The sequence below is a fragment of the Aquarana catesbeiana genome, linkage group LG01 (genome assembly GCF_042186555.1).
Source record: "Aquarana catesbeiana isolate 2022-GZ linkage group LG01, ASM4218655v1, whole genome shotgun sequence".
NCBI classification, from domain to species: Eukaryota; Metazoa; Chordata; class Amphibia; order Anura; family Ranidae; genus Aquarana; species Aquarana catesbeiana.
Genome location: NC_133324.1, coordinates 851,443,119 through 851,463,384, shown reverse-complemented (window position 1 = coordinate 851,463,384; position 20,266 = coordinate 851,443,119).

Genomic DNA, 20,266 nt, shown 5'->3' with positions numbered 1-20,266 from the left:
GGTATGGTAAGTCTTATGCCCTGTACACACGGTCGGACATTGATCGGACAATCCGACAACAAAATCCATGGATTTTTTCAGACGGATGTTGGCTCAAACTTGTCTGCATACACACAGTCACACAAAGTTGTCGGAAAATCCGATCGTTCTAAATGCGGTGACGTGGCACTTTGTGCGTCGGATTTGTGTACACATGATCGAAATTTCCGACAACGGATTTTGTTGTCGTAAAATTTTATAGCAAGCTCTCAAACTTTGTGTGTCGGAAATTCTGATGGAAAATGTGTGATGGAGCCCACACACAATCGGAATTTCCGACAACAAGGTCCTATCACACATTTTCCATCTGAAAATCTGACCGTGTGTACAGGGCATTACTGTTATACTGTAATGTTACTTTGTTTTATTGTTAAACATCATTTGCTTAGCAGGTACGCCATTCAGCTGCAGCACTGATTTATTTATCTTGACAGCAACAGCGTTTGCTCCCACAATACGTAAATCAGCGACTCCAGTGCTGTAGGAGGTGATTTCACCACCACCGTTAAAAGAAAATGGTGCATGTATGCCCATCATTAGAAGTGGGTGGATGAAGGGTGGTATTCTAATGGTGGGCATAACCACCGATCAATCTCTTATTTTTGTTCAGCCCACAGGCTGCATGAAAAAAAGAACATTACAATATATGCCCAACAAGGATCAGCAACGTAGTGGAATGTTGCTGGACTTTGAGTGGTTATGCCAGAATGATCATCTTGGTATCATTCTTTTAAGCCAGTGGTCGGCTTAAATGCAATCGTAGTGGCTAATTAGCCTTTAGACTGCTTTTACAAGCAGTGGGAAGGGACAACCCCCCCCACCGTCTTCCATGGTTTTTTCAGGCTCTCCTGTCCCAACAGGGAACCCGAGAATGCAGCCGGTGGTTCCGCCAGCTGACCATAGAGCTGATCGGAGACCAGAACGGCTCCGATCAGCTCTATGGCCTAAGAAACCCGGAAGCTACGATCATTTCACAATATAAACAGCGCCATTGGGAAATTGGGAAAGCATTTAATCACACTGATCTTGGTTTGATCAGATGCTTTGAGGGCAGCGGAGAGATCTAGGTTCTAATAGACCCCATATTTTTCAAAAAAGAGTACCTGCCACTACCTATTGCTATCATAGGGGATATTTACATTCCCTGAGTCAACAATAAAAATGATAAAAAAATGAAAGGAACAGTTTGAAAATAAAACAAAAAAGCAACATAAATGATGATTAAAAAAAAAGCACCCCTGTCCTCCCGTGCTCACGTGCAAAGGCGAACTCAAGCATCGGTCTGGTGTCATATGTCAACAGCAATTGCACCATGCATGTGAGGTATCACCGCAAAGGTCAGATCGAGGGCAGTAATTTTAGCAGTAGACCTCCTCTGTAAATCTAAAGTGGTAACCTGTAAAGGTTTTTAAAGGCTCTTAAAAATGCATGTAGTTTGTCGCCGCTGCATGTTTGTGCGCAATTTTAAAGCATGTCGTGTTTGTACTTGGCATAAGATCATCTTTTTTATTTCATCGAACATTTGGGCAATATAGTGTGTTTTAGTGCATTAAAATTTAAAAAAGTGTTTGAAAAATACCTGCGCAAATACTGTGAGAAAAAAAAAGTTGCAACACCCACCATTTTAATCTGTAGGGCCTTTGCTTTAAAAAATATATGATGTTTGGGGGGTCAAAGCAATTTTCTAGCAAAAAAAAATAAAAAAAATTTTATGTGAACAAAAAGTGTCAGAAAGGGCTTTGTCTTCAAGTGGTTAGAAGAGTGGGTGATATGTGACATAAGCTTCTAAATGTTGTGCATAAAATGCCAAAACAGTTCAAACCCCCCCCAAATGAACCCTTTTTGGAAAGTAGACACCCCAAGCTATTTGCTGATAGGCATGTTGAGTCCATGGAATATTTTATATTTTGCCACAAGTTTCAGGAAAATGACAAACTTTTTTTATTTTTTATTTTTTGCACAAAGTTGCCACTAATTGATAAATTGTTCAAACATGCCATGGGCATATGTGGAATTACACCCCAAAATACATTCTGCTGCTTTTCCTGAGTATGGGGATACCACATGTGTGAGACTTTTTGGAAGCCTAGCCGTGTGCAGGACCCCGAAATCCAATCACCGCCTTTAGGCTTTCTAAGCGCAAAAAATGGTGATTTCACTTCCTCACTACCTATCATAGTTACGGAGGCCCTGAAATGTCCAGATAGCACACCCCCCCCCCTAAATGACCCCATTTTGGAAAGTAGACACCCCAAGGTATTTTCTAAGAGGCAGTTGAGTATTATGTAGCTCTCATTTATTTTTGAAAATGAAGAAAGAAAAGAAAAATGTTTTTTTTCTTTTTCAATTTTCAAAACTTTGTGACAAAAAGCGAGATCTACTAAATACTCAACATGCCTCTCAGCAAATAGCTCGAGGTTTCTACATTCCAAAAAGTAGGGCTGCCATCACTTGTGTTTTCTGAAGTGGTTAAAGGAATATTTCATTGTTATTGTTTCACTTTAAGCACTATTAAAATCACTGCTCCCGAAAAAACGTCAGTTTTATAAAACTTTTTTTTTTCCCCTGGGGCAGGACCCGGGTCCCCAAACACTTTTTATGACAATAACTTGCATATAAGCCTTTAAAATAAGCACTTTTGATTTTTCACTCTCGTATCCCATAGACTTTAATGGTGTTCACACAAATTTTTTACCTGTTCGCATGTTCTGCTGCAAACCGAACCAGGGGGTGTTCGGCTCATCCCTAATTATAACTGAAAAAGTACCTAGTCCAGATGACAGTTATCTAAATGTGATAACCATAAGAACTGTCATATGATGCTATTAAAGTTTGGGCAAGTTACAGGGCCATGTCATGAGTTAGTTTATGACACAGTGTCATTTCACTGACCCAGAACAAGTAGGGAAATTTGGTTTCATGCTGAATTCACATGCTGAATTCTTATTCTGGGTCAATGAATCATAAACTATGGAAGACAAAGAATCAGTTGGACTTGTATGCACCTAGCATTTTCAGAACATAGTTACATAGTTACATAATAGGTGAGGTTGAAAAAAGACACAAGTCCATCAAGTCCAACCTATGTGTGTGATTATATGTCAGTATTACATTGTATATCCCAGTATGTTGCGGTTGTTCAGGTGCTTATCTAATAGTTTCTTGAAACTAGACATGTGCACATGAAATATTTCGTTTTGGAATTTCGTTTTCGTCTGAAAAATAAATTTATTTAGTTACTCCCGAAATTAGTTTTTATTTATTTCGTTTTTCGTTAAAAATTGCATTCGTCCAAAAATCCAAATTAAGGTCGAATCTGTCATGAAGGCTTATGGTGTCTGTCGAATGTTCAAAGAAGATTCGACGGAGCAGCTAAACTGTACAATGCTGTATAGTTTACCTGCTCCGTCGAATCTTCTTAGAACTTTCAACAGACACCATAAGCCAAAGTACGTGTGTACTTAGTTCTAGCTATTTTACTGCTCCACCTCTTTGGTTACAATCAGCCAATAACATTCATCATCATCATTATTTTTATTTATCTTTCCTCCCCTACGTCGAATCTTTCCTCCCCTACTTCGAATCTTTTCTCTCTACGTCGAATCTTTTCTCTCTATGTAGAATAATCTTGGACTAACAGAGCTAAGGTTAGGCACATTCGGCCACAGGTTTGATGGACACAGATTGTTATTGTCATCATCATGTCGAATCTCCTATCTATATCGAACTGTTGTAGCAACGAAAACTAAAATAAAGCATTTGTTTATGTCGGATCTTTCGTTTTTCGGACTCTGCACTTTCGTTATCGTTTGTTAAAACGATAACGAAAATACCTGAAATTCGGACGAAAATGCATGCGGACGAAAACGAATGCACATGTCTACTTGAAACTATCGATGCTCCCCGCTGATACCACCACCTGTGGAAGGGAATTCCCCATTATTGCCGCTCTTATGCCGCGTACACACGGTCGGACTTTCCGGCATACTTGGTCCGGCGGACCAGAGTGTGCCGGACAATCCGCCCGTGTGTGGGCGCCGGCGGACTTTTCCGGCGGACTTTTTCCCAAAAGCCCGCCGGACCTAGATTTGAAGAAAGTTTTAAATCTTTCCACCGGACTCAGTTTCGGGCGGAAAGTCCGCTCGTGTGTGTGCTGGTCCGACGGAAAGCCCGCTCGTGTGTATGCTGGTCCGACGGACCAGATGCGACACGAGGGCAGGGTATTGCATCTCGCGCTCGCTGCAATAGGAAAAACAAATTTTCCTATTGCGGCGAGCGCGGGGCATACTAGGCCCTTAGGTCTGGTATGGATTATAAAGGGAACCCCCTACGCCGAAAAAACGGCGTGGGGTCCCCCCTAAAATCCATACCAGACCCCGATCCGAGCACGCAGCCTGGCCGGTCAGGAAAGGGGGTGGGGACGAGCGAGCGCCCCCCCCCCCTGAACCGTACCAGGCCACATGCCCTCAACATGGGGGGTGGGTGCTTTGGGGGAGGGGGGCCGCCCTGCGGGCCCCCCCCACCCCAAAGCACCTTGTCCCCATGTTGATGAGGACAAGGGCCTCTTCCCGACAACCCTGGCCATTGGTTGTCGGGGTCTGCGGGCGGGGGCTTATTGGAATCTGGGAGCCCCTTTAATAAGGGGACCCCCAGATCCCGGCCCCCCACCCTATGTGAATGAGTATGGGGTACATGGTACCCCTACCCATTCACCTAGGGAAAAAGTGTAAGTAATAAAACACACTACACAGGTTTTTAAAATATTTTATTAAACAGCTCCGGGGGGGATCTTCCTCCGGCTTTGGGGGTCTTCTTCCGGCTTCGGGGGTCCCTCCGCTTTATCTTCTCCCGGCGTCCGGTTGGTTCTTCTCCGCTCTCTTCTCTCCAGTTTTTCGGCCGGCTCCTCTGCTGTCTTCAGGTAGCTCTCTTGCCAGCAGAGGTCCGGACTTCTTGTCTTCTTCTCTTCTCCAGATGTTGACACGACGCTCTCTCCGGCTGGACTGCTCTCCGAGGGCTGCGTTGTGACTTATATAGGCGGAGACCCCGCCCCCTTTTGATGTCACAGTCCCTGGGCATGCTGGGACTGTGATGTTTTAGGGGGCGTGGTCAACATCACCCAGTGACCACGCCCCCTAAAACGTCACAGTCCCAGCATGCCCAGGGACTGTGACATCAAAAGGGGGCGGGGTCTCCGCCTATATAAGTCACAACGCAGCCCTCGGAGAGCAGTCCAGCCGGAGAGAGCGTCGTGTCAACATCTGGAGAAGAGAAGAAGACAAGAAGTCCAGACCTCTGCTGGCAAGAGAGCTACCTGAAGACAGCAGAGGAGCCGGCCGAAGAACTGGAGAGAAGAGAGCGGAGAAGAACCAACCGGACGCCGGGAGAAGATGAAGCGGAGGGACCCCCGAAGCCGGAAGAAGACCCCCAAAGCTGGAGGAAGATCCCCCCCGGAGCTGTTTAATAAAATATTTTAAAAACCTGTGTAGTGTGTTTTATTACTTACACTTTTTCCCTAGGTGAATGGGTAGGGGTACCATGTACCCCATACTCATTCACATAGGGTGGGGGGCTGGGATCTGGGGGTCCCCTTATTAAAGGGGCTCCCAGATTCCGATAAGCCCCCGCCCGCAGACCCCGACAACCAACGGCCAGGGTTGTCGGGAAGAGGCCCTTGTCCTCATCAACATGGGGACAAGGTGCTTTGGGGTGGGGGGGGCCCGCAGGGCGGCCCCCCTCCCCCAAAGCACCCACCCCCCATGTTGAGGGCATGTGGCCTGGTACGGTTCAGGAGGGGGGGTGCTCGCTCGTCCCCACCCCCTTTCCTGACCGGCCAGGCTGCGTGCTCGGATCGGGGTCTGGTATGGATTTTAGGGGGGACCCCACGCCGTTTTTTAGGCGTAGGGGGTTCCCTTTATAATCCATATCAGACCTAAGGGCCTGGTATGCCCCGCGACGGGGCTCGCAAGGTGTCAATCTCGCCGATAAAAGCGGCAAGATTGACATCCTTTTCTAGTCCCGTCGCACCTGAGTCACGTTCAAAATGAACGGACTTGTCCGTGTGTGGGCAAGTCCGTTCATTCTGAAAGTCCGCCGGAATTCCGGCGAAAGTCCGTCGGAAAGACGGGCGGACTTAGCCCGCCGGAAAGTCCGGGCGTGTGTGGGCAAGTCCGTCCGTTTTAAAGTCCGGCGCACCTGGTGGACAAAGTCCGTCGGAAAGTGTGCCGGACCAAGTAGGATAGAAAGTCCGACCGTGTGTACGCGGCATTACAGTAAAGAATTCTAAACACCAGTATGGTATTTGTATATTGAAATCATATTCCCTCTCAAGTGTCTCTTCTCCAGAGAGAATAAGTTCAGTGCTCGCAACCTTTCCTCATAACTAATATCCTCCAGACCCTTTATTAGCTTTGTTTCCCTTCTTTGTACTCGCTCCATATGCAGTACATCCTTTTTTTTAATGCATGCCAATATTCTGTTTGCTTTGTTAGCAGCACCTTGGCATTGAGCCATTGCTGAGCCTATCATCTACTAGGACCCCCAGGTCCTTTTCCATCCTAGATTCCCCCAGAGGTTCTCCCACCAGTGTATAGATTGCATTCATATTTTTGCCACCCAAATGCATTATTTTACATTTTTCTACATTGAACCTCATTTGCCATGTAGTTACCCACCCCATTAATTTGTTCAGATGTTTTTGCAAGGTTTCCACATCCTGCGGAGAAGTTATTGCCCTGCTTAGCTTAGTATCATCCACAAATACAGAGATTGAACTGTTTACCCCATCCTCCAGGTTGTTTATGAACAAATTAAAGAGGATTGGTCCCAGCACAGAACCCCACTACCCACCCCTGACCATTCCGAATACTCCCCATTTATCTCCACCCTCTGAACTCACCCTTGTAGCCAGTGTTCAATCCATGTACTCACCCTATGGTCCATGCCAATGGACCTTATTTTGTACAGTAAAGGTTTATAGGGAACTGTGTCAAACGCTTTTGCAAAATCCAGATACACCACGTCTACGGGCCTTCCTTTATCTAGATGGCAACTCACCTCCTCATAGAAGGTTAATAGATTGGTTTGGCAAGAACGATTCTTCATAAATCCATGCTGATTACTGCTAATGATACTGTTCTCATTACTAAAATCTTGTATATAGTCCCTTATCATCCCCTCCAAGAGTTTACATACTATTGATGTTAGGCTAACTGGTCTGTAATTCCCAGGGATGTATTTTGGGCCCTTTTTAAATATTGGCTTTTCTCCAATCAGCTGGTACCATTCCAGTTAGTAGACTGTCAGTAAAAATTTGGAACAATGGTCTGGCAATTACTTGACTGAGTTCCCTAAGTACCCTTGGGTGCAAGCCATCTGATCCCGGTGATTTATTAATGTTAAGTTTCCCAAGTCTAATTTTAATTCTGTCCTCTGTTAACCATGGAGGTGCTTCCTGTGATGTATCATGAAGATAAACACTGCAGTTTTGATTACTGAAGCCCCCCCTGATTCCCTTGTGAAGACTGAGGAGAAGAATAAATTCAATACCTTCACCATCTCCCCATCCTTTGTAACCAGATGTCCTTCCTCATTCTTTTATGGGGCCAATATGGTCTGTCCTCCCTTTTTTACTGTTTACATACTTAAAGAATTTCTTGGGATTTTTTTTGCTCTCCTCCGAAATGCACCCTTACATTTCTTGTTGCATTCTTCATAAAGTCTGAATGCTGAGGATGATCCCTCAACCTTGTATTTTTTGAAGGCCTTCTCCTTTGCTTTTATATGCATTTTTACATTGGAGTTAAGCCATCCAGGACTTTTGTTTTCTCTTTTAAATGTATTACCCAATGCGATGCATTGGCTAATGCCCTTATTTAATATGCTCTTTAAGCAAGCCCATCGCTGCTCCGTGTTCTTTGTTCCTAAGATTGTATCTAGCAAGGTTTGTAGTTTAGGGAAGTTGGCTCTTTTGATATTCAGTATCTTTGTATTCCCCTTATGTTTCCTATTTGTGTGATTTATACTGAAGCCAATTGACCTGTGATCGCTGTTATCTAAATTGCCCCGTATTTCTACATCCGTGATCAGGTCTGTATTGTTGGTAATCAGTAGATCCAGTAACGCTTTATTTCTTTTTTTTTTTGAATAAATTTTTTTGAGCATATTGCCATGTTACATCTCATACAACAAATATTAGGTTGGCATACATTACATTAATGACATCAGATTATCTCTTCAGGTGAATAACATCAACATTTGCTACTAGTAGCTCTCCTGGGTAATGCTAGACTCTCCTTTGATTCCTCCAACCTAAGTTTTAGCTCTTTTTTTTTTGTGTGTAATAAAGAATTAAAAAAAAATAATAAAGAAAATATGATGTCTGAACTGTGATCAACCATAGAAACATAATTGCAACCATAGAAACAGATGAATTCCCTTCCCACCCCTTCCCTCCCCCCTTCAGAGTTAATCTGTCCAGAATATTGTATGCATCCTCTCAACTATCACATTACTGTACATCTTCATCTTCTGCCTACATTTGTTCGTCTCCGTTGCCCTCCTCCCCCTCGTCCGCTAAGGTGTTTTGGGAGTTAGTCCATCTAAACCATACCTTCCTAAACTTCTTAGGGGCCCCCCTTGCCTCATATGTCATTTTATACATGGGTTCCTTCTGCATTTATTGTTTTTTCCACATTCCCAGTGTGAGTTGCTCGTCATGAATCCATCTTCGGGCGATCAACTTTCGCATTCCAAAGTACAGAAGCCTGAGAAACAGCTTTGTATTCACATTAAGCTCTTCTTGGTCAAAGACACCCAACAGACACCTTATGGGAGAACATATATTCGGAAGGTCAAAGTGGTCAGATATGAACTCGGTCACCTGGGACCATAGTGGCCTTATCTTAGGACAATCCCATATCATGTGGAAAAAAGTTCCCTCACTTCCCTTGCATTTATGGCACTTTGAAGTGTCCTTTCTGTGCATTTTAAATAACCTGGTTGGAGTGTAGTATACCTGATGTAAATATCAAAGCTGTACCATTCTATCTGTGGAGGAAATAACCGAAACAAGGTATGTATCGAGCACCTCCTACCACAGTTCCTCGGTAAATTCTGGTATAATCGCTGTCCATCTAGTTCTAGTCTTATCAGTCATATCGGGGCCTCCCAGTCCTATCTCCTTGTAGTATCTGGATATGCGCTTAGTTGGTTCTGGGTCAATCAGGACCTTTTCCAAAGTTGTATTTTGCACTTTCACCTCTCCCCTCCCGAACTGGGCTGTTGCTGCATGCTGCAGTTGGGCGTATCTGAATTGCCAAGTTCTAGGCACGCCAAACTGTTCCTGCAGTTGTGCAAAAGAGGCCAACTTACCATCCTGGTATATATGGTGAAGATATTTTATCCCATATCTTACCCATCTATACCCCTCCTCAATTTTGCAAAACTCTCCTAGGGATTTATTGCACCACAAAGGACAATTGGGCAACATCCATTAAGGGTCATCCATCATCCTCTGCGCACATAGGTGGAACACCTTTCCTGGTAGCGCCATAACAGACCCCACCTTCCTCCCTGGCACCTCCTTTCTGAACATCATATCCAACAGTGTTTCCTGAGATGTGGCCACTGCTGCTTCCAGTAGGGTAGTGGCGTTAGGGACCTGGGGGAAGCATCGCCAATGTAAAAATGCCAATTGAGAAGCAAAAAAATAGGATCTCATATCTGGCATAGCTAGACCCCCCCTTGCCAGCGGTAACTTCAGGACTGCCAGAGATATTCTGGGGGCCTTGGATCCCCACAAGAATTCCACCACAATAGAGTCTATATGTCTGAACAGTTTCATACACATACACAGGCGAGTTCGAGAGAATGTACAGCAACTTTGGAAGAAAGATCATTTTAAATAGGTTTTTGCGACCCATCACTGTCAGCGGCATGTTCCGCCATCTCTGTACTCTCTCTCGAAGAGCCCCTATTACCTCTAAAATTGAGGTCCAGAAAGTTGAACCACCACCCCCAGGTATTTAAATGACTGGGACAGTTGAATAGGGCAATCCACTGGGACCGCCACTGTGCCATCAATAGAGAATAGGGATGATTTGGACCAATTGATATGGAATCCAGAATAGTCTTCAAACTCCTGTATCAATTGAAAAGCCGTGGACAACGATGCTCCTGGATGTTGTAGATACAGGAGCATGTCATCCTGGCTCTATGGCCAGGGCAAACAAAAGAGGGGACAACGGGCATCCCTGTCTGGTCCCCCGGAGGACAGGGAAGGGTTCAGATATAATTCCATTTACTCTCACCCTAATTAATGGTTCTGTGTATAGCAGCTTCACCCATGATATAAATTTAGGCCCAAATCCCATTATCTCCAGAAGACCAAACAGGTAATCCCACTCCACCGAATCAAAGATCTTCTTGGTGTCCAAAGAGGCCACTACTCTCTCCCCAGAATTATCATGCTCAGTTTACAGGTTGACAAAGAGCCTCCTGATATTCATTTGCGCACATTGCCCTTTTATGAAGCCAGTCTGGTCCGGATTAACTAGTTTTAGAATTACCGACTGTAGTCTCCCTACTAGCACTTTCACAAGAATTTTGGTGTCGACATTCATCAACGAGATAGGCCTATAGGATTAACATTCTTTAGGATCCTTTCCCCCTTTATGTATTAAGACCACTAGGGCCTCTCTCATAGAGGGTGGAAGTCTTCCCTCCCGCCTAGCAGCCGTGAACACACGCAGGAGTCGGGGTGCCAGTCCACCACTAAAGGTAGTATACCACTCTGAGGGCATACCATCCAGGCCCGGAGATTTCCTAGGAGTAAAGGAAGATATCGCTCCCTCCACCTCCTCCATGGTGATGTCTGCTTCTAGGGTATTACAGTCCCCGCTCGTCAACCGAGGGAGGTCAATATCATCCAGATAATTTTTTAAGGTACTATCCCCCGGAGGGACGCATGACCTGTAAAGTTCTTTATAGAAATGGGTAAAAGCCTGTAGCATGCCCCCGGAATCACTCACCTCAACCCCATTCTGATCATAGATACTCGTTATACAGGTGGGCACATATTCTGGCTTTGCCAAGTACTCTAACAGTCTACTATTTTTGTCTCCGAACTCAAAAATGCATCTATGCTGCACAAGTCTAAACTTGGTAGTCTGATCCGTCAGTACCTCCCGATATGCCTGTGTCCTGTCCTGGAGAGTCCGTAAACCTTCCTTAGTCGGTCGCCTAACATATTCTGCTTCTGCCAGAGATTCTTTGAGTTTCCTGTCCTGTATTAAGGAGGTCAACTGCTTCTTGAATCGACTCACCTCCGCCATTAATACCCCTCGCAGAGTGGCTTTAAATGCCTCCCACTTAAGGAGATCATATCCAGTGTCCTGGTTTTCCTTCCAGAACAGCTGGATAGCCTCTGTACATTTGATTTTAACATATTCTTCCTGCAACCAGTTAGCTTCCATCCACCAGTGTCGGATTCCTTGACTCTGTCCTAATGTGATATCTAATAACATAGGTGATTGATCTGAGTGCACTCTGAGTAAGTACCTCGTCTCGCCCACTATTTGCAGACCCTCAGATTCAACCAACACAGTGTCTATTCTGGACAGCGTCTTATGCTTCTTGGAGTAACAAGAGTATTCCCTATTCTCCGGATGTCTAACACGCCATGCATCGCAGAAACCATTAGCCGACAGCCACCCTGCCAGTGGCGATTGGAGTCCCTGGTGGCGCATCCAACCTATCCAGTGTCAGATCCACCACTGCATTCAGGTCTCCTAGAATGAAAATTCTCCCCTCCGCTATCTCATAGACCGTGCGTAGCATGTCATTCAAATGAGACAAGGAGAAGGGAGGCGGTACATATAAATTCTCAAATTTCAGAAATCTATTATAGACTTTTATCACTAGAACAACATATTTACCCTTTGTATCAGTTTTAATCACATGAATGCAAATGGGTAAAGCTTTTGCCACCAAAGTGGAGACTCCCCTAGCAAATGAGAAGTAGCTGCCATGGTACACACCCGCAATATGAGCCCTTTTTAGAGAGAGAATCCTGGAGCCCTGCAGGTGTGTCTCCTGCAACAAAATCAAATGCGGTTTATATTTTTTGAGGTAATCAAACACCAGTTTAAATTTAGAATTAAGGCCTCAAACGTTTCAAGACACCATTCTAAGGTTCACAGCCATAGTGAATATAAACAAGGACATTTCCCCTCCCCCCCAACAATGGGATAGGTTACCTTCCAGGGCTCCACCACTCCCCCCCTCACCTCTGCAGGGCAACAGTACAGAAGGCAGACGACACACATTGTAAACATACTGGAAAACGAGAGCATACAGAAAATATATTGACAGTTATCCCAGATTCTTTCCACCCCCCTTGTAATGCTTTATTTCTAGTTGGTGCGTCTACCATCTGACCCATAAAATTTCCTGCAAGACATTTAGGAACTGTTGAGCCTTAGATGAATACGCGGTTCCCTCCGCCCAGTCTACGTTTGAATAATTAAAATCCCCCATAATGATAACACTTCCCATTCTTGTTGTTAAATTAAATTGTGATAGGAGATCTGTCTCCCCTTCCTCCCTATAGCATACTCCCAGTATTATTTTCCCCTTAGCTTCATCCCTTTGGAACTCTACCCATAAGGATTCCACTTCCTCCCTAGCTCCCTTAATGATGTCATCTCTCACATTCACTTGTACATTATTCTTGATATATAGGCTTACCCCTCCCCCTTTTTTACCCTATCTATCCTTGCGATAAAGGGTATAACTTTGAACGTTTGCCAGCCAATCATGACAGCTGTTGAACCAGGTCTCTGAAATTCCCACAAAATCCAAATCCTCCTCGTACAACAGTATCTCTAGTTCACCCATCTTGTTCGCCAGGCTCCTGGCATTGGTGAACATGCCACGTAGTTTAGACCGGTCGCATATTATCTTCTTATTGGGTGTTCCGAGATTGCAACTAGGACTTGCTACTATACTTACCTTGGGTTTATGTGCTTTGGTCAAACTACCACTAATGCCCCTAATAATACCCTCTGGAATATGTTCTGGAATATGTTCCACGCTTACTATCTCTACATCTGGACCCTCTCCCCCATTGCCTAGCTTAAAAACCCCTCTAACTTTTTGGCCATCTTCATTCCCAGCTGATCTTCATCCTCCTCATTTAGGTGCCGTCCATCCCATCTATTGTACTGGTTATCGACTGAGAAGTCAGCCCAGTCCTCCAGGAAACCAAACCCCTCCTTACTACACCAGCTCTGCAGCCACTTGTTTACTTCCCTAGGTAGCCAAGGTAGGCAATAGCAGTGTTTGTATTTTCCATTTCTTTTTATAGAATTGTAGGCAAATAGCTTAATTCACATACATAGTCTTACCTGTCAAAAGATTTTGTTCTTTTACCAGTATACTAAAGCACTAAGCACTTCTGTCAATGAGCATAGTCAGATAGACGACTTCAGTTTTCTCCACTGCACTTAAAGTGACTCTGTCACTGATCCAAGAAGGCATACCTGTAAAAGATGAATATTCATACTAAGCTTCCTTGCTACCCGAGCTGATGAAAGCCATTCTAACTTTGCAAAATGGTTCTATGAAGTCTGCTGGAAAACTGACACTTCCAGTGTTAACCTGCATGGTTCCATGCAGCTCTCCCTGGTTCCTCCTGTTGATTTCCCAAACTGTTGGTTTCCCAGTAAACCTTGGGGTGCCATTTGTCTGGACTGGAACATCATTCATCAGCATGGGTGGCAGGAAAAGTATGTACACCCTACTTTTACAGATAATTTTACAAGTATAGTGAGTGGGTGACTTTAAGAAATTTAGCTGATGATCATCCCACCCCAACCTGTGATCTGAAAGCAATGCAATGGAGCTCTTTGATGTGTCTTCCTCATATTCTTTCCTATCTTCCTAATTTCCTAGTGTTAGATTGAACACACAATATGCAATGTGATTAGCATGATTAGTTTGCTACCCTTTCTTCTCACAGCCAAAGTATTAGTCTTTTTTTTCCAACTTTGGTTGGGGAGTGGGGCATTAAAAAACACATGACTGAGCCACATTTTTACTGACCCCCAAACTGCTCCTCCCTTATCTGCAATGGAAGAAGATGGGGTGGGTACATGTGCAGAGATTGTGGCACAGCAAAATCTATATCCATTTTTGTGCTCGGCAGGCAGTACTGAAATGGGGCTGTGCCAAAAGGAGCTGTGCCACAACTGCATCCAACATAACATCTTCTCAACAACTAAAAGTGCAACTGTGGTCTTAAAGTGCTTAGAGTTTGTTAAAAATATGTAAATACTTTATTGCCCAAACAGTTAAAGAGCTTTAAAACAAGTCCTCACTTTGCAGATGCATGCACCATGAAGTCATTCATTTTAAAAAAATCACAACAGAAACTCTGAGTTTCTGTTGTGTTTTGTAAACTCTGTCAGTTTACAAAACTTAATGTTTGTTTAGAAGGCTGGCAAGTCACTGATGTTATAAAAGAGAAGATCAGCTGTGATTTCAGATCTTTTGCCATAAACTTTAAAGATGAATTCCTCCACAGTATAACTACAGAGTTGAATAAGGGTTTATTGTAACGCTATTTTACTGCTTATTAAGGATATATACTTTAATGTCCTTAGCCTGGATACAGGTGAATGCTATTTTACCAAAGCATAAATCTATTTTTTCAAAAAATATATGCTTCTGAGCACAGGCGTGTGCCCAGGGAATGCCAGGTGTGCCACCAGGTGTGCCTGGGCACACTCTAGTCACCCTGTGTGGCGCAGATTCCCTCTGTTTAACCTCTTCACGCTGACGTAATGCAAATATGCCGCCTCGGCTTGAAGGGGTTGTACTGGGGTGATGCCTGCAGCTGCAGGTATCACCCCGGTACTGTTTTTTAGAGCAGAGGATGTGGCTAAGCATCCACTTGGCTGTTATTACAAACAACACGGCTCGCTGGGCTCTCCTGTCCCATCGGGAGACCCAAGCGACCAGCTGGCATGTCCACCATCTGGCCAGAGACCCGGACAACGCCAGAATCATCTTTAATTGTGTCTCGAATCTAGTAACCTGGAAGCAATGTCATGACATCACTTCCTGTTTACTGAAGCCTTATGCCACATACACACGGGCAGACTTTTTGACCAGACTGGTCCGACGGACTTTCCGATGGACTTTTGATGGACTTTTGACGGACTTCTGATGGACTTTTGAACGAACGGACTTGCCTACACACAATCACACCAAAGTCTGACGGATTCGTATGTGATGGCGTACGACCGGACTAAAATAAGGAAGTTGGGTAAAGAGAAAAAAAGGGGCAAATGGCCAAACGCTGCGCTAAAAAAATTAATTAAATATATAGTGAATCAAAAAAGAAAATTAAATATATAAGCAGCCAGCAGCAAGAATCTACAATACAAAACCCAGAGTTATATAATATAAATTAGTGCAAATTAAAATCATTAAATGAAAAAAATTAATTTGACATAATGAAATAGTGAAAACATACTGAAAACAGAAATCTAAGGTGGAGGAATTTACCAAGAATATTATATAATATATAATATTTGCTTTTCTTTCCTGCTGCCCTCTGCACATCAAGTATAGAGGGAAGCAGGAAAGAAAAGCAAATCCCACATCAAGTGCAGAGGGCAGCAGAAAAGAAAAGCAAATCCCTTCTCCAAACTCCTCCACTTGTTCTTCTTACCTGCAGAGTAAAAATTACTTATACACCTGATGAGCTTGACATCCACAGATCTACTTATTTGAGCCCACCGCATGCAATTCCACTTCATTGCCACTTAGTCAGATTTGTTTTGTCTGAAATGTTTGGGAGAAAAACATGCTAGGATATTTTGAGGGGCTATTCCTCATCAATGGAGCAGCATGGGCAGAATGTATTTACTTCTTCCTTTCAGGAATTATGAAGAGATACACCTTCTTCCAAGACTTTCTGCTGTCCTTATATCTTCTGGTTCCTTCCTTCTCAGTTGAGTGACACTGATAACCACAGACCCAGCAGTCCCGGATGTCCTCTAGTTTTTTTGGGGATACAGATTCAGCAACCTTGGATATCCTATAAGGTTTTTGGGAGACCGAATTCCCTGGGCTCGGTGAGACCAACATATTGGTCTTTTTAGCTGGTAAGGAGAATATTTACTCACTTTGTGTATTTCCGGTTCACTGGATAAGGGACCTTTCTTTTCACCAAGTGTTGATCGCATCATTCACTGGCTAATTTTTCTTCTTTGCAAAAACAATGGGACTCATTCTAATTTTCTCACATATGTTTTCATATCTTCACTTATGATCAACAGATTTAAGTCAATTATTTATCCCAAGTATTGTATTTTTGGAGTTTATTGAGCCACAGTAAAGGATCAATATTGTCACTTTGTTTATGTGTATACAATTAATTTGATGTATTTACGCTTGTCTATTTTAATAATAGGTGATATAATTTTCACATTATTTATCTAAACAGAGTATACTGTAATATTCTTGGTAAATTCCTCCACCTTAGTTTTCTGTTTTCAGTATGTTTTCACTATTTCATTATGTCAAATTAATTTTTTTCATTTAATGATTTTAGCGCTGTACTAATTTATATTATAAAATATGGAAGTTGATAGCCGGTAGCTGCCCTAGCGTGGGTTTTCGTCCGTTGGACTAGCATACAGACGAGCGGATTTTTCGACCGGACTCGAGTCCATCGGACAAATTTGAAACATGTTCCAAATCTAAAGTCCGTCAGATTTTTTGACCGAAAAAGTCTGCTGCAGGTCCGATGGAGCCCACACACGGTCGGATTGTCCGCCGGACTTGGCCAAACTTGGCGTTTTGAATGCTTTTAAGTGAGAAGGAGAGATTTGGATCCCAGATCCCTCCATAAAGAGTACATGTCACTGCCCATTACTGTCACAAGAGATGTTTACATTACTTTTGACAGCAATCAAAGTGATCAAAAAATTAAAAATAAAGGAACAGTGTAACATTAAAAAAAATAAGATTTTTTTTTTTTTTAAAGACCCCCATCCCTCTGAGCTTGCTTACAGAAGTGAACGCATGTGCAAGTCGTGCCCACAAATTTACAATCACTTTAAAGTGTCGCCTGTGGAGATTTTTAAGTAATATAATTTCTCGCCATTCCACAAGTGTGGGCAATTTTACAGCATGACATTAAGTATCTATTTATTCGGTATAACCTCTTCTTTCACATTATACAAAAAAGTGAGCTAACTTTAGTGTTCTTTTTTCCTTTTAATTCATGAAAGTGTATTTCTTTTTTAAAAATTGCATTTGAAAGACCACTGCACAAATACCGTGTGACATAAAATATTGCAACAATCACCATTTTATTCTCTAGGGTCTCTGCTATATATATAAAATGTTTGGGGGTTCTAAGTAATCCTATAGCAAAAATTATGATTTTAACTTGTAAGCAACACGTTTCAGAAAAAGGCTTAGGCATGAAGGGGTTAAACCCCTGATATTTCACCAAAGCCCCCAAACAGAGTTCCTAAATATGTAAGAAAAAATTGTAAAAGATAAAAAAAAATTCAAATAATACAAATAGAAACTACTGACACCATACACTGTCCTACTCACACCAATCTCTGCCCCACTGTCCACTGCTCCACTGACACCGTCACTATATACACATACACACACATATGTGTTTTAGCTTTGAGGCATACACCCTATTGCAATAGGCTGTGCACACCTATGTTGCTGAGCCCTTTCAGGTTATTCCCTGTGCTATTTGAATAAAATGTTTTAATGTGCTGTAGACATTTTTTAATTATTTTTAAATTACTACATGTGATGGCAATGTGGGGTGGAACAGAACACACACAGAGGTCAAGAGGGATTTAGAACCCTTTTGTGGGATTCAACCAGCAAAGGTTTTATCACAAAGGTAAGTACACAAGAGAATGATCTGGTACAACAGAGAATTAGTTCAGGATCACAGAGCATCAATCTAAGCCACAGCAAAGGGCAATCAACAGAAACATGGGGTGGCAATGCAGAACATCCAAAGAGCGAAAGTCACAGAGTAGCAATCATGGCTTAGCAATCTGGGCACAGTGAAGGGCAAGTAGCAGAATGATGGAGCAGCAGTCCAGCATACAGCAAAGGGCAATCAGCAGAAAAATAGGGCAGCAATATGGAACATCAAAAGAGCAAGTCCATGGTGGTATAGCAGAAATCAAAGTTTAACAATCCGGGTATGGCAAGGGAAAAGAAGCAATATGGTACAGCTAAAGATTTGGTCCAGGGTCACAAGGCATCAATCTAGGCCCATCAAGGGACAAGCAGCAAAATGATAAAGTAATGAACAAGTTCATGATCACAAGTCAAGGCAGAGGTCCAAATACAGCAAGGGACAAGCAGGGTATATATTTAGGCAGAGAAAGAGACAGGCAGCAATATGGCTTAGCAAAGAAAATGAAATAAGAAAAACAAATGGGCTTCAATCAACTTTTCATTTCTTGAATGTCACCGGTAGTTGCACTACAAAAGGCAAGGTCCAGGATCAAAAGGCAACAATCTATAGCAAGGCAAAAGAAGCAATATGGAACAGCAATGGGAAAATTACTCACACTGGGGATGTCTGTCACAGCCTTGGTTGAGGGATTCAGAGGATGTTCAGTATTTTCAGAATACTCAGCAGAGGAGATGTCAGCTAAGAAGATGGTCTGCAGAGGAAATGGTCAGCAGAGATAATGGTTAGCAGGGGAGGTGGTCAGCACAGATGTTCAGCCAGCAGATGGAAGTCCAGGGATCACTGGGTCAAGGGAGAGGTGGAGGTCTTGTGTGATCAGGTCACAGCCTCAGGTTCACACAGGCAGCCAGATATCAAGAAGAAATAAGCTATAGTGTCTGTCACTTGATCATGTTTTAAAACCAGAGCTAGAGTGTTATACTGTAGTCAAACAACCCAACACTTGGTATCAGATTGTCCTGACCACAAGCTCTGTCCCCCTCCAACTATTCCACATTTAGGAGTGTGGCCTTTGATTTTGACAAGAACTGCAGAGCTCTAAGGCTACAACATGTTTGTCCAGTGCCCTGCACATAGGTGGTGTGAAAGTGGTCAGTTATTTGTGCAGGTGCCAGAGAACAGGATGGCAATTGATGGCAGCTGATGACACCTTGCAGTAATGGGGGAAGGAGGCCACAGCAGGGGTCTGACTATCCAGCTCCCTGCAGGTAGGTTGTGTGGATATGGTGGGTTCTATATACGGGACCTGTAAACATATGATGGTTACAGGCTGGCAGCTTTTCTTCCCTTACATAGGTGGTAAAGTGGTTCTAAAGGCTAAAAGTCTTTGATCTTAGGCTTAATGTACACGGGACGTTTTTACAACCTCTCCTGAATGATTTAACTTGACAGATGGTAACCCACGTTTAAAAAGTCTGTTTTGCTGCATTTACCTGCCGCGTGTAGCCGCATTTAGCCGCGTTTGCATTTAGAAGCATTTGAAAAATGTTTTTATTTTTTTTCTTTAAAAATAGCCAAAAATGAAAAACGCCTATAAACGAAACACGGCAAAACACGAGTTACCGCGTTTAGCCGCATTTGGCCGTGTTTGGCGTCTGAAACATTGGAAACTTCAGCGTCTGAACTAATTATTTTGCCTTCAAAGAAAAGCCTATAAACGCAACTACCTAAAAACAACATTAAACAAACCTGTGTACATGTACACATAAGATAACATTGGATGAGTTCAGGGGCAGTTGAAAAAAGCATCCAACTGCCTCTGAACATCTGTTTACCAGCAGCAGTGTACATGAGGCCTTAATGCATTCTCTGCAGCTCCCCCACCCCCTTATACTTATCTGAGCCCAACCTCGATCCAGCATAAAAGCAGTGGTTCTCTCTGCTCTTGTCCACCTAATAGGCTCAGAGGCAGCATTGGGGCCCATTTGCTCCCACTGCTGTCAATCATGGCTGTACTTCTCCTTAAAGGTAGTGATGGATTACTTGCGGCGAGCAAGGGAAACCATTGGGGGTTCATAGGAAGAACAATCATTATTAGACATGTGCATGATGAAAAAATAAGTTTGTTTTGTCTTGCTTAGATTTGTTAATATAGTTATTTAGCTTTGTTTAATTTGGTTGATTTGTTCAATACATATTTAGGATTTGTTGTGAGGGAAGAAAAAAGTCCGGACAGTCGGGATTTGTATTCAGAAT